This window comes from Aphis gossypii, chromosome 1, assembly GCF_020184175.1.
Source record: "Aphis gossypii isolate Hap1 chromosome 1, ASM2018417v2, whole genome shotgun sequence".
Taxonomy (NCBI): domain Eukaryota; kingdom Metazoa; phylum Arthropoda; class Insecta; order Hemiptera; family Aphididae; genus Aphis; species Aphis gossypii.
The window spans coordinates 52333710-52350918 of record NC_065530.1 but is presented as its reverse complement, the minus strand read 5'-3'; the positions used below and the strand labels follow the sequence as shown (position 1 = coordinate 52350918).

The window sequence follows — 17209 nt, the reverse complement described above, 5'->3', positions numbered from 1 at the left end:
TGTGTGCATTACGATAACTACGGTCGAATAATAACGAACTAGCAAGTCGGCGGCCATATTTACGCACTTATATGTCTATTGTGTGAACTTCTCGAAGCGCGATATAATATTACGCTGTTTAAATTCTCCCCTAATGTTTATAATATAATATATTGTGCAGGTATACGCATTTTCATGGGGCGCGCGCGTTATCCGTTTGTGCGTTTATCATGAGAATTTGATTTCCCTCGAGAAGAAAAAAAAACCGTTTCGCTTTTCGTCCCGTGACAAAAATATTATATTATATTATTATATACCAAGGTTCTTTAATGGAAATTGTATAATATATGTATATTACCGTTTGTTTACACTCAACAAAAGCCACACATACTTCTATAACGATGATATATACATATATATTACTATAGCCGAGTACGTGCACGAGCGTTGTTCTAATAGCCATTAGGCATATAATATACTTCGCAATGCATGTGATTCGTTCCACTAGATTAAAAATGTTACCACTAACACTCACCTATATTTAAATAATATGCCTACACTATGTGTGACTATTGCTCTACGGCCAGGATAAACAATAATAAGTTTCCTTTTTGTTAAAAGGACGACGGTTAACGAAACGGTCGTGTGCTGGCGTATTCATATTCCGTGGGAAACGAGTGTACGTATATGATAATATTCTGTGCAGGGTTCGTCGAGAGATAATTATTTTCGATGAGAATTACTAATTATTATTAAACGCCGACGTAATGAAGTACATATATCACTCAGTTACGGGCATTGGTTTGTTCCGGGTGGAAAGGAGTAAAAACACTTCACTGGTTCAAAAAAAAAAACACGCGACGGCCGACACTGCAACAATACAATACAATTGCACCACTTCGATCGACGTCTACGAAAAAACTGACAGTTGGTAAAAAAATAAGAAATGAGTGAAAAAAAACCGAGAAGATAAAAAAGAACATTTTTGTTTGTCATTATATTCATTTTCCCCACCCCCGACTAGAAATAAGAGTAAAAGTGTAAAAACCCTTTTCGACTGTGGCAAAAGGGTAATGGTCAGTCGTCCGCGCGTCCGCAGCATGATGCGGTGATTTCGTTTAAACATAGAAGGACATACGTCGACCTCGCCGCTCGCACCGTGTCCAGTGAAGGTCGAGAACGACGGTGCATTCCTGCAGGATACATCCGTGTATATTATATTGTCACCAATATGCCTCGATCACGTGTTTAAACATTGAACATATTACAGAGTAAGTCGTATACTATATTGTTAATTCTATATAGAAATTACGGGTGTTAAGAGGGTATTTTGGTGGTTAGGGGTCTAGGGGATCTCTTCATATAATTTCCAGGTTGCCTAATCAACTTTTTGTATTACTTATATGGTGAGATATACTATATTATTGTTCCTTGACCCTGTGGTCACCTAAGATGCACGTCTTAAATTAGTCTAATCGTCTCAGTATATATATGTGTAGGTACGTAAACGGAAATGCAGTAATAATAAGAGTTAGATTTATTGTATAATTATATCGTGTAGAAATAGAAATCCTGTGGCTTTATTTTTTGACAATTGTCATCTATTCGGGTATGCCCCTTGTCCGTAAACGACGTGTACATAATATAATATATTTTATAATCCGTATAGGTAGATTGGGTTAGGTTCTATCTGTAGCGTCATTATATAGTTTTAAATATTATCTCGTTATAAACTAGTTTCACTCCTCGTCGGAATGTTAAATTCGACCATACGCTCGTCCATTGCGACGCATTTGCATTTGAGCTTAGTCTTTTCGAATAAACACATAATATTATAATAATATATTGTTCTGTGTAACGCGGACGTGCATGAACTGCCTATAAGGTAGGCGTGTGCATGCGGAGATGATCACACTCGTGCTGTCGGAATCGAATGTTTACTCGAGCGGGGCTGAAAGGATCGCCATACGAATAAAATAATTACCGTCTCTCCGGTTCATATTAATATAACAATAATACGAGGAATAATACCTATACCACAATGACAAGTTAATTCGATGACGATAACAGAAATATAGTCAGCATAAAAATAATAATAATAATAATAGAAAACTCGTCGTACCTACGCCCGAAATCCTATCGGTGAAACTGCAGCAGCTGTATTCAGATTTATTTCATTCAAGTATATTATATGGCGTATGTATGCTGCGACAAGATTTTCCAGTAGGCAACCACAGATAATTTATTCACTATAGGTTAACTATACATATACGCGCGCATAGGATTTCAGTGGCGTGGGTTTTTCGTGTAAGTTGTAGGTACCCGTTTAATTAACAAAGCCATCGAGTTGCATATAAATGACGAGTTAAATATGTGATTAATATAAAATAATAACTTATGACGATACGACGTTTTTGTATTTAACCGTTTTCTTAAACGTCATCTAACAATTTAATTAACTTAAGACAGTAAATTACAATGTATCTGGTAGGTATAAGCTATAAATTAAAAAAACGTGCGTTTGTTTTGACAAGAAAAAAACTACTTTCACATTCTAGGAAAATTCCAATCGTTTTTCGTTGACATTTTACCCCTGTGGTTTCATATATGTACACATTATATGGTTCACTTTTGTCACAGACCACGTTGAAATTATAATTATTAAGTAGTTTTCATAGTAGTGCCTAAGTATAATGACAATTATACACCCCGAATTGTGACGTTTAGGTCCATAAAATATAGGAAAATACTATATACTTAGGACTAAAATACAGAAAATATTATACAGATGGATCAATTAATTTATAAAGTAATTCATTCAGTAATTTATTCAGTAGTTTTTTTTTTTTTTGCTTATCATTTGTTTGAAAGGTCATTGTTTTTTTTTCAATTCAAAGTGATTACGGTTCTAGAAAAACACATTATATAATATGTATTATCATATTGATATATTTCCACAAATTATTTCCGTTAGCATTTAATGTCATTATGTATCTATATAATATTATTAATCAATAATATATGGATATAATTAAGTAAATGTTTTGATAATTATGTAGTATTAGAAAAAATACGTAATTTAATATTAAATGGTTTTAAATAATAATAGTTAAATAGATATTATTTAATTAATGTATAGGAATAATTATATTTTAATAAATTTTTTTTCTTTATTAAGTATATCTTTAAAACAAAATTAAATTAAGATATTTACAGTATTTTTAAGAATGCATAAGAATAGTTCTTATATTAAAAATATATTATAATATGCATCATATATTTTGAACGATTATTACTGAAAAATTGATTTTTGCCTAAGTATATTAGTATTTTAATGCCCCTTTATAAATATTATAATTATTATTATAATTAGATATAATGATTGTAATTATCATATATACTTGGTTATTATTTAACTATACCTATCATAATTTAAATTTTATTTTGTATAATATACTTAATAATTTCCAATATAATCTACAAAATATTTTATATCACAAAAATTATCTTGGTTTAAATTTAAATGAAATTATGGTATTTAGGACCTACCTGAAAGTCGTACAATGTGTCATTTTTATTTTTATCTTTAATCTTTATAATAAGATGAAAATATTATAAAAATAAATAAAGGAATATTAATTTAAATTTAATTGTTTGGTTATATAAACAAAGATCATTATAAATACAGCGATTGTTTTTTGTGAAGCATCATACTTCTACTAATTATAAAAATTCTACTAAAGTATTTGACATATTTTTTGGTTTTTTACACATTTATATTTTTTATAATCTTCGTTTATATCTAAATAATATTAGTCGACATTTATGAAATATAATATACCGGTTTTAATTTGTTACCCATAACATTAGATATAAAATATAAATGTTTTAATTTTGTTAAATGTATTTACACTTAAAAGTCTTTGATTTGATATAGATTTGAATATGAATTTTTTTTTTAGTTTTCTAATATGAAAAAGGTGCAGTTAGTTACAAGAATTGTATTTTTATTATTGTGATTTACGAAATTGATATTGAGCAAGAATTTCTTTTATTATATCTCATTACGAGGATGAAATCTATTTGACCAACAATTAATGTTATTTTCGTAACCTTTGATTCGATATTCGTCGGACGTCGTTATCCGTCCGTCCCATTGGTCCCGCCTAATGATGATCACCGTACTTACATTAATTATTGTCAGTCGATTTCATCTCAGGCGATCAGTGAAACCAGTTTGTATCGTATTTTAAACACTAAGTGCATGTAACTTCCACCAATGTATTATCCTCACGGTATAGCACTCTTGAGTTCATATTGAGTAATACCTAATACAAAAAGTACTTATCCTTCAACATATTCCCTCCATCCATTCCATTTCGATTGTCATAAAGGTATACTTAATAATTTGAATTTAATGTCAAATCAATGTTGTTTTTTTTCGTAAAGCGCTAAAATCATATATTTCAGTACTCCAAACTTGCACACGATTTAATTTATCAGTTTAATCCACCAGACGACATTGATGTAAATTTTTATCAATAAATCATTATATAACATAATATTATCTATTAAATCAAAGTGGCTGACCTTACTGGCATATTTTTATCCTCTATGATCACCAGTTATCAGGTGTTGGATTTGTCCTTGTAAGTAATTAACGTCAACAGTTCTGAACATTTTAATTCCAAAAGTACATATACAGTTTTCAGCTTTTTATGAACACCCTTCACGCACGATTCCACAACAATCAATAAATGATAACGAATAAACTATAATATAATGTGTTTATTCTAATCTATCTTTAATTGGGTACTAGCTTAAACATAATTATTCGTACCTTTATTCATACAATATCTGTGCATAAATAATTTTGAGCACGCTAATTTGAGTAATTCTAGTAGAGTGTCTGTAGAAATCAAGTGGCAGTATCAAAGTGCACAGAACTTTTTTTAAACTTCATTACAACTATTTACAAGCGGCCTTTTGTAAATAAGCGAATGTCTTGAAAAAAAATATCACTTGACAGAAAGCAACGGTAAACAAGACCATTACATAGCATAAAATGTTTTTAGTTTCACTAACTGTCTAAACTGGTATAAAAAAAAATCGACTTTTCATCAAAAATCAAATCAAAAACAAAAATGATTATTTTGTTTTTTTTGTTATTATTATTTATTTAATAGGTAATAATTAATAACTAAAAAGAAAAATCCAGTGATATCACTTCAGTATTGAGAAATATATATAAAATTATAACAAAATATAGTTTTGTTTATAATAATAATTGTAGTTGGGGTAGTCGATACTGATATTAAATAATAATTTTCTAGTTAATAACAAATAAATGTATTAATAAATCTTTGACGGCGCTTGACAAATGTAAAAGGCTTATCGTATCGTACTGTAGCTTGAAGTTTGTCATGTTTACTCTTTTAAATAGAATTTTAATTTATAAGATATAATACGGATTCTAATTAATATTTATTATCGTACAGTGTTAAGTGCAGGTGTCAAGGCATTTTGTTTATGCATTATTTTTAAGGCTAGCTATTTCCCTCATTAAAATGCGTATACGGTTATATTTCTTACCGGTTGTATAGAAACCTCGTAATTATCAGTGAGTAATGGAAAATGCGTAATGCCGGCATAGGTATATAAGTGATTGTTATTTGTTTATAACGCTCACACATGGAAACTCGAGAAAAGGATAAAAAAACATTTAAAAAAAAAGTATATTATATTCTTACTTAGTTTGAGTATATTATCATTTATGAATTCACATTAAAAGACTTATTCGTGGGGTTTGCACTCCGGTCGAGGTAGATAGTACCTATGTATAATATACGCCACCGGTTCGCCAAAAACGACCCTCTGAAAATATACGCACTACAGCGGTATATACCTACGACTTGCAGTTGGTAAGTGAAAAGAGACGTCACGCGTGTGGTCACAGAACTGTTCATAATATTTTCGTCGGTTTTATACTATAAAATGATAAATATACCTAATATATATACAGTTACTATACATCTATATAATACATATAATATTATATAATATGATATACGTTATACGTCATTATAAACATATCATTATTATATATTATATTATATTACACTCGTATAATACGAAATAAATACGTCGTAAAGAAAAATCAAAAAACCATATAAAGACGCGCGCAAAACATAATATAATGTACACACAGACATACATATTATATATAGGTACAGGTATTATGCCTCCATATAGATAGGAGACACATTCTTCCACAAGAGCTGCTGGCTGTACCTATACGGTTGAAACCGTTAACCACGTGGGCCCACCATCGCGTAAAAATAACGCATCGTGGCAATGCGTATTATTGTATGGTCGTTTTATACGACTATGATGTATATAATTTATATGTATGTTATTATGTCCGTTTATGCGATCATAAACTTACGTGCCGCCGCGAAGTCTGCTGCAGAGTGTCCCGCGACGTACGTCTATCCACCACAGTTGTAAAGGTATAATAATAAAATAATAATACCACATATGCGTACATAGTAACATCTATATATATATATATATTAAACAAGAACCTTCCGTATCATAATACGTATAATATCGTATATACCTATCACATTATATTAATATTATATTGTTATTACGATGCGAGTCGCCGATTTTTGCCCGCCGCCGTTTCGGACGACTGGCAGACATTTGCAGCTCGGTGCTGTTATATACATTGACACATTGTAATATCATACACTTATTCAATTCTCCACCCCTTCTACAGTCGGCCATTAAGCTGTCGTGTGTTCCCTATCATAATATCGTAAGTTTATTATCTAAAGTATGTATACTATATGATACACAAGACGGATCTTTAATCGAACGACATTCATTATTCATTCATAATGCACAGTCGAAATAAAGTAACATTTGTTTATCGTTACAATTTTTTAAAGTTTTTATTTTTTTGAATTACAACATGCTTTTTTAATTTCGTATTACAGTATACAGTTTAGCGATAAAGAATCACTCTGTAGGTATATTATATAATACATATTATTCTAGGGCAATTATTACCCCCGTTCTTTTCTCTTTAAATAATTAATTTTATTGATTTTTAGAATTTTTAAGTATATTTCTAGACCATATTTTCAAATTCTTTATTATGTTTAATAGATGTTAATTTATTTACTCGAGGAGTGATATAGACAGTATTTTTTGGAAATTTTGATGTAGCTACCAAATTCTAATTCAAACGAATAGTTTTTCCGATTCTAGAATATGTATATCTATGATAATAGTCCTTAAAAATGTATATATGATATATTTGATACGTGATTTATTATATTTGGACCGTTCTTAAAATTACATACATTGATACAATAATATTAATTAAAAACATTTAAAAAATTTTAAAACCACCAAAGATATCAAATTATCTAAGCTACATTATAGCTCCTTTTATACTGCAAAAAAAAAAAATGTAAGAGTTCTTAAGAATTAAATAAATTTTAAAATTTTAAAAATCAGATTTTGAATAACTGGGTTTTTGAAGAAGAAAATGACCTGAGCATGATTGTGAATCGCCGTTCACCCTTTATAGGTATACACACACATAAATATCAGTAAACACTGTAGGTAACGGCTCGGTATTAAAGTGATATTTTTTATACAACTATTTCGTCTGGTCAACACACTCTGCGGGTGTCGTTTCAACGCATAAAAAAAACCTTTAAAGAATATTTAGATGAAAATTATGAGACCACCGCCGTTATCGAATCATATCACGGGATCGGCTTTTATTTTTGTCAAACTTTCGCGTGAAATATTCCGTCGTCTTCTGCGGTAAACGACGGCGATATAAACGTTTATTTTTCTGTTTTCAACTGCAGCTCATATTATAGTATAGGTATTAAAATATTGTACAGCTCATATGTGCGCGTCGGGGCGACCGAACACGACGACATGTGTTGTTCCGCTTTTTAATGATTTAGTTTCGCCGTCATCCCGCGCTGGCTCTCTACGCGTATATATTATAACTGGCAACCGTTTCGAAGGTTTCGTGCGCATCACAAGGCGGTAAAATATTTGACTCGCTCATGTGTGTGTGTGTGGTTATTAATACATATGTACGTTAACGATAAAATATATATACGCGCGGTGTATATTATACGGAGAGTCGTTGCCACCACGGTTGACGCGTTCAAAAAGTTTCATTTTTCTAGAGCCGTATAATATTAATATATTATATTCGTCCGTAAATCACCGAGACCGCTCGCAGCCGTCGTCCCAATTAACGTTTGCGCCAATTAAAAATAAAACATTTCAAAACCCCTAAAAATCGACCGCTCGGCGACTACCGCCGCGATGATACACGTATTACGACGACAGACCCACCGCGCGCAACGCGAAATATTATTTTAAAAGCCGCAGCGAACACGTATACCGCAGCCGCCGTATAATAATAATATACACGTGATTATACTATATATTGTGCGTAGGTAGTTAGCTGTACGTAGTCGGAGCTTATATATATTATACGCGTAATACGTATTATAATATTATAATCCGACGCGGTGCCGTGCCGCACGAGATTATTAATAATTATTATATATTTTATATTATTAAACGTCCGGATATCTATATGGGTACGATATATTATGCGTCATAAAGTACATGAAAACGATGCGTGTGTGTGTGTATATCGGTGAGTCGGTCCTAAATATAATGTAATGGTAATAACAACGTGTGCTCGCGTGCGGCAAGCTCGTCCAAAACACGAGCCCGAAAAATGCGCCGCCAAAAGTACTGTGCGATAGAACGACAATATATTGTTGTGTAGACGAGTGTTTGTATACTGTTGCAGTTACACACATATAATATATATAGTAGATAGGCACTATGTCTATACACTCTGCGTAATGTGCAGCACGGCGTGACGGTCTGTTTTCGTGTTCGAGAGACGACGAATTATAATCAATAAATAGTATAATATATAGTCCGTGTGAAAATGTGACAAAAAGCGCAAACGCGCATCGATATTTCAAAGCGTAGTCTAGAAGCTGAACATAAGTATTCGAATTTCGTCCCGTTGTTGTTTCTCACTCATAAACGCATCTATCTATCTGTACGATTGTACGTTCGTTTATATTGACTAAAATATTTTTTCACCATCGGTTCCCTCTATATTATTACGTTAGTAAATAAGACGATTATTAATATACCTATATCAATAGTGTTATTGTAGATTATTTACAGGCGTTTTAGATTTGGTTAAAGTTCATACATAGGTCAGGCATAGGTATATACTTTATGTAGGCTAACACTTAAATGGTTTGAATCGATTACGAACAGTTCAGACGATCGCGACTTATAAATATAATTTTAGTTATATAAATTAATTTATAAAATCAAAAACTTTTCGAACTAATTACATTTCGTATGAATGATTAATAATTTTTTTTATTAAACACGAAATGCTACAACTTAACAATTCACTTAACTTAATGACTAATAAGCCAACTAATATTTTTATGCTTGTAAAATCATTTATTATTTTTCTCGAATAGAAAGCTTTTATTATTTTCTTCAAAAAGTTCCACACAAAAGGAAATCGTATTGTGAAAATAATATTATGAATATTCGTGTAAGTAGTTGGAAAAAGAAATAGAAATTAGCGGAATATACTTTCATTATGTCTCGGCCCTTAACAATGCATTTTAGTAACCTTTTTTCGAACGCGAAAATGTTTGAAGTTCGGAGGGATCAAGACCGACGTGAAAGAAAGAATTTATCACTGCCAAAAGAAAAATGCGCTGTGATGCATCGTTAGGTAGATAGTTACTTGTTCGTTTATTTAAATTAAATATTTAAAAATCATAAAACAGAAGTAATGCCTAGCGTTTTAATTTGTCATTAAACCAGTCTGGAACGTGTAACTATTTTGTCGACCGACAGATGCCGCAGCCGTATAGGTTCCAGTGGATGTGGAAAAAAAAAATAAAACGAAAAAATATAAGGAAAGAACGAGTGACACAGAGAGAAAAAGAAAAAATAACAAATAGTGTACTAAAACGTCCTGTCTCGAGTGAAAAAAAAACCCGTCCTGGTCCGACCACGACGCCATCTGGGCTTGGGTGCCCATCGCATCTTTGAATGCATCCGGTGTGTCGATAGAGGACACTACCTGTTCATTGGTTACTGAAAGCATATTTATTGCGATGGCATCTGAATACGCGACTGACTCGGCTGAAGCGTAGTCACCCTTATGGGGTGGACGACTTTTAGTCCACCCCAAATTACAGTAGACAATATAATATTATATTTTAGTGGTGTTTCGAATTTTGTTGCATGCTCTAGATAGGTTAGGCACACTATGTAATCGCATAATGAAAAAAGTATTTGCTTTTTTTTTTTAAGAATTTTTTTGTGACAGTAATAACTGAATGTTGCCAAAAGTCTTATTTGAAAATATACATATATAATAATGAATAATATGCAAATTAAAGAAATTTTCATTTGAATGAAAATATTTTAAATAGTTTATCTAAAAAATTTTTAGCAGCAAAACTTAAGAAATACAAGTTTTGATTTAAGGTACCTAAGCTTTAAGAAAAACCATTTTCTAACTTGTCGCCAAAATCAAATTATCGCGGATCGGTTCTATGCCGTTTTATATCAAACGCTCTGATATGACTAAAAAATATCATACTCGAGCCATAAATGTTATTTAAAGCGGTAAATTAATTTTGTATAGAAAAAATCAGTTAGGTACAAATTGCAAGTGCATACACCCCACAGATTTAAATTATCGAATTATGATTATAATTACTCATGTAGTATAATATTTTTAAAATTATAATTAAAGGCTAAGGCTACTTAGATTACTTATATATATTCATTAATGTATGTATATTATACCTACTTAATAAATTATAATAAAATAACAAATGATAAATTACATACATTAGAACGTATAAGCTGCGTTCCAGATCTTATTATAATTATTTTGTAATGCATGTGATTGAGAAAAAGTTTTTCTTATAATAATATAAAATGATTTTTTGAATTTCATTTCGTGGCAAATTAGTCGAAATGTTGCAATTTGCATTTCATCGATTCCTATGATATAGGACATAGTATTTAGTAGCACATAGTATTGGTTTATCGATATACCTATATGTATAAATCTTATATATAAATATTAAATATATAAATAATATTAATCATATTGAACTTAATATATCTAAATCTAAAATGTGTAATTTTATAATACTATGCTTCAATAAATATTATTATAAATTATAACAATCATGGTTGGAAAGTATTTCAAATAAAATGTTTTGATTGTGTATTTATAACATTAAATGCAATATGCATTGAAGACGTTTTAATAACTAGGTATACCTATGTGTAAAATAATTTATTTAGATTCAAACAAAAATAATATATAACTAATTAGTTTGAATTTAATTCTGATACACACATATTATATCTATAATTTATCATATTTATTATATTTATATCTATAATTTTCTATTTTCAAGAAATTTACTTTTTTAATTTATAATACTTCAAACAAAGCGTTTTAACGATGTCAAAAGAATTTTAATAACATTAAAAAAAAATCATATCTTTATTTAAACGTTTGTTTTACAACTCTTATTTATTTTTAAATAAAATAAAATAGAATATAATAGGTACAATGACCGCAAATTCCGTAACGTACTACTATAACAGTGCACATATTGTACACAACGGCGAGATGTTGTATATGTATATGATATTGTGTACAGGATTGAAATCTCGACGGGATGTACAACGCTGGGTGGCTGCGTGTTCAGAGAAAAGGAAACGTCCGGGGTAAATCAATATGGGCACCCCGACACTGGGCGGGAGTATACGATATACGAATCGGTTCGTGTACTGCACTGCAGCTACACGCGATTCGCCTCTCCGAAAAAGAAAATCCCCGCGCGGCAAACACATAATAATATATACGCGTAGTTTTCCTACGTTGACCTTTTACTATTACGTATACGGTTTTCGGATCTCTTGACTTCAGAAACGGTCGCGGTACAATAATCATAGTACTATAATATTAAACACAATTTATATATTTTATTATCATGTATAAAATGACGTGCACTCGTGGCGTTTGTCTCTTTTCCGATTTACGACGAGCGCGTGCACAAACTTAACATAATATTATAATATAATATATCTATTGGTTATATGGTCAAAGATCCGTTTTCGATTTGTCGACCTCGGCGGTTTCGTTGTATATAAGTCTCAATAATATGTTATATTTTACTCTTCAACGTCGACACGCGCATATTACAATATACCGTAAACGGCTAGTGTAATCGACTCAACTGTTTGTTTCGGGCATTGTATTTTGATGCTCGTTTGCGATATGAGCAGCGTCTCAGCTCTGTGTTTAGCGATAGATACCTTGGCGAATTTAAAATACGAATCGTAGTAGGTATTTTTAACATAACACATAAGTTTTAGTACACCATACGTTATCGAAACAATATTTAAGACTCCGTTTAATGCGCATTTCATAATAGAACGAGGAAATATTATTCGAATTCTCTATATAGGTATAATACACGTGTAGTTATTCGTATATATTGTGTTCTTAAAATAACATATTATGCGAATACGCTTTTAAAAAACTCGATAGGATACACACACACACACATATATATTATTTCCTAGGAAACTCAGAACCGATCGGATAAATGGTTTGCAAAAAAATATATTGGCACTCTCGACTTTTCAATACCTATCAATTATATTAGTGTCTGCAGCGTAGTATATACGGAGACAAGCGAATGTTGTTCACATGTGCGCGCACATATTTTCTACGACTGAATTGCTTTCGTCTAAATTTGAATTCCTCGTGCTTTTATGTATTTCCTTTTATATTTTTGATCAATATTAAATTTCTATAAGCCAAGAAAAAAAATATATGTAGATATTATTCGTCTTGACATACAGTACCTATATAGGTATAGGCACGATGTATAAAACAAGACAGCGGCAGTTTGGAAAATATAAAATTTTCTCATTTTTTCGATTACCCGGAGAAAAAAGAAAACTACAAGTTAAAAATAAATGTGTACAATTCATATACTTATATATTAAAAAAATTAACCCTATGATTTTAAACCAAAAGTAATTGGTGTAAGTTAAAATTCTGATAATTATTTCACTGATATTTTAATATTTATAAATATATGGTGTTATATGTATTTCATAAAATACATAACAGATCTATCAATGAAACATTAAATAACTAATAACAAAATAAAAAAAGTATAATAATAATCAAATAACAATAACTAGTAAGTAATAACTAATATTATGTAGATCTAAGAGTCTAAGACTATAATAATTATATTATTTCCTATTATGTAGAACCATTTTTTTTAATACATTTTCTTTGAAGTACTTTATTTAAAATGTTTTAATTTTTAACAAAGGTAGTTCAAAATTAAATGAAATATATCTTACTCACAATTTTATCAATAATTAAGAACTTTAATTATTTATAAACAAAAAAAAAATACCCGAAATACGGAATTAATTGGGTCCTAATACAAAATATGAAAATATTAATACACTAATATTTAAGATTTGTGGAAAGAATTAGTTAAATCATATTAAAAATTATAATATGTACCTAACATAATAACAAAATAAAAATAACTTTTTGACTACCAAGGTTCATATACCATATTAGAATAGTTTTTGATATTACTAATTATTAGATTTAACACTCCTTTTTAAAAGTTACGTTATGATTAGCATGATTTAAAATTTAAATTAAATTACAACCAATGTAAAAATGTATTTATTTTTTGTTTGTTTAATTTATGTGTTGTTTATGAACTCTCTGTTTAGTAGTTATATTATATAGTTCTCTCGTAAAGTATAACACATCATTTTGCTTTGTCACGGAGAACTCTGTTTATACTTTAATAATGAACTCAAAGCTTTTTCGTTTCTGAGTGGCCTCGTAAATTCTAACGAATGTCAAAATGCAAAAACATTGAAGGCGTTTTGGTAATTTTGTTTATGGGCTTCTTCAGCTGCGCCAATCCATTGCAAAGCCGTGACGTACTTTCATACATTTATGAACAACGTAACCACCTCATCTTGATGTTTCACAACTAAAAGTTTTCTTTTAAGACTTTTTCAAATTTGAATCATAAAATGTGTATTCGTTGAAGAATAATTTATGTGTAAATAAATTATGATATACAAATTTACAAAGATGTATTTTAGTCAACAATATATATTTATGAAAATATCCTTTCAAGAAAAATGTAATTATAATACTTGTCTTTATACATATTTTGTTATTAATGTTACAAAAGTTGTTATAATCATGTAAAAAGAACATAACCCGTCAAATCATAAATAATTAAATAAATAAATATCAATTTAGGTAAATAGTTGATGAAAAAACGATTCTACAAAAAAGAAAGAAGATTAAAGTATACAAAATATATTTTTAGAAAGTGTACAGAAAAGCAAAGCAGAAAAACGAGTTTTAAATAATATTATCAATACTTAATAAAATATATTATTTTTTCAATAATACCTTTTGGGTTTTTACAATCATTTTTGTTGGACGTAATTCAAATTAACCACTATTATAAAATACCGTTTTATCGCTTGCTCTCAACAATCATTTAGATTTTGTTGTGTTCATAAAGTAGCTAGATATCTTAAAATAATATGCTTAAAGTTTTTAAGTATATTATGTCATATCATAATAATTTTGAGAATGACGAGCGCGCATATACATATATATATTTCTAGTGGATAAATCTGCACTTATGCATCGTGTTAAAAGCAAATCGATAACTTTTAAACATAATTTATTTATAGTATATAGTACGACGATAAAGAACAATATATAGGTTATTAACTGCAGCAGAGTACAATATATATTACTACTATGGACCGACTATGTACTTTCGAGCACTTATATTAATGCAATTATTAATATTGCTGTATAACAATAATAAAACGAAGCAAATGTATCAGTATATATATGTATAGCTGGTGTATAATAAATATTATATCTGTAGTCGAATGATCGTGAATATTGTTTTGGATACTATTTTGTGAAAGTTTTACGATCCTTTTAATTTTTTCGTGGAAAAAGCGCACCATTCGCTTACTAATGCGATTGTCGCCCATCTCAAAAACCCTCTACTTGCAGATAAAATATATCTATATATACTCGTATCTATGTATATATTTGGGTTTCGGCAGAAGCTCAGCGAGCACTCAGCCTCTGCGCGTCGTACGTTTATAATAATTTATATGAGTCCTAACCCGAGTTCGTGTTATAATAAATATAAAATCGACCGAAGGTTTTGTGTGCAATTTCCCGAAAATCCAAAATTATAGTAAAGAGAGAGATTACACACACACGCACGCACACGACACGTATAGAGAGCTGAGAGACGCAATGTACAGAAATCTTAATCCGCGCAAACGGGGACCCGAAATAGTGATTTTACTACCACCGAGCTAGTCCCCGAATCCGAGCACTTTTCCCAGTGCGCGTGTGTTCAACTTTCGTCCGTAAACTATACACACGAGATACTCATGTGGGTGTGTGTGAGATCCGAATATATATATATTTATACGGTTCTATATCGCTCGGTAGCATAAAAATATTATACGATCGCCCGTATATGATACACTCTTCGTGCCCGGTGTTTTTATTTCCAAAATGATGCGATCGTGAGCAAACCAAATTGCTGCCGATTCGCCTGCAACAGTATAACAGCGCAGTATACAACAAGCGCGTATATATAGGTATATTCGTATATTAAACGGCTTACGTGTGTGTGTGCACGTATCGAAAGCTTATCTTATATTATATATATTTTTCCGAAGGGTCGTCTCTCCAAATGGCCGAAAGAAAAAGAACAAGATTAGTTCATTAGCTAAATAGCACGGGAACGATACGGATATATAGGTATACATACATAGGGTGGAAGACTAACATCGTCATGTTGTAAAAAAGCACACGCTACAGCAAAGCGGCAGATAAAGCGAAAATATATAAAAAAAAATATACGATACATTAATTTATATTATACTCATAGGTATACGCATTTGGTGAAAATTCGGACTTTAGAAACATCGTAAAATCATGGCGAGTCTCTATCCCAGCAGTGATGGGATAGTGGTGTCTAAAATCAATGAGCGTATACATTTATCGTGATTTACATAATTCGTCCGATTTAACTTACTAAACACGAAGAATTTGATAATTTTGATTCATACACCGCTTTGTCGTCTCCACACCTGTTTTCATCATTTTAAAAAAGTAATTTTGATTTATGTAACCTTATACAGCTACTGATCGGGGGTTTTATTCAAACGGTACTTGAAATTCCAATTTCTGGTATAATATATTAAAATATTCTTCAGAATATAGATGGTTATAATGTATAAGACTCAAACCGTATGTAATATATGCCCAAGTCTGTTTTACTGTCTGTGGTATAGGTACACTTCTATAGATATCTATACTTAATGAGATCTAGGCTCATCGGCACGAAAATCCGCGACAAACTCAAAATCGTCATAAACTTTTAACGCACGTATCTAGTACCTACTCGGGTAATGTTTGTATTCGTATAAATAATTTTGCAAAATATAATGATTGATCGTAACGTTTTCCCATATAACAGTGTTTCTCACGAGCGTCTATACGTCTATATATTGACGAGATGCATTTCACACGGCGCTTTATTAATGATGAAACTGCGTCCGTTGTTGATTGGATCGTTTATTTCACGCGAAATGTATACGAAATGAATAATACTATCGATTATATACATTCATATATTATATCGTCATCCGGTGGAAAACCGCGCACTAACGGACGTCGAGTGATTGTCTTTCACGACATAAAACAACAGCGAAATTCGGCTCGTACTTACCAACCATTCTATATCTGTAAAAAATAGTGTATATTATGTAAATGTGTGCGATGAATCATGCGATATAATATACGATACTATACACACCGCTGTCGTCGTAAAAAACGAGCGTCCGAACGGATTTATGTCGCGATGACCGTATATAACGAGCGAAATCCGATGGATCACACGACCGCGTATGGACCATTATTATATTATTATTATTATTGTGATTATTGTAATGTCGTCCGATGCGATCATACACCTCTGCC

The 17209-nt window shown here is 30.8% G+C and overlaps 1 long non-coding RNA gene across 1 annotated transcript in view; it reads left to right on the top strand.

Annotated features, from left to right (window-relative positions):
* Positions 1–1092: 1092 nt before the first annotated feature.
* LOC126548981 (uncharacterized) overlaps positions 1093–17209 on the top strand; it is a 32205-nt gene continuing 16088 nt past the window's right edge. Inside the window, exon 1 of the long non-coding RNA XR_007603115.1 lies at positions 1093–1250. This is a non-coding gene — a long non-coding RNA (uncharacterized LOC126548981). The remainder of the gene's footprint in view (positions 1251–17209) is intronic.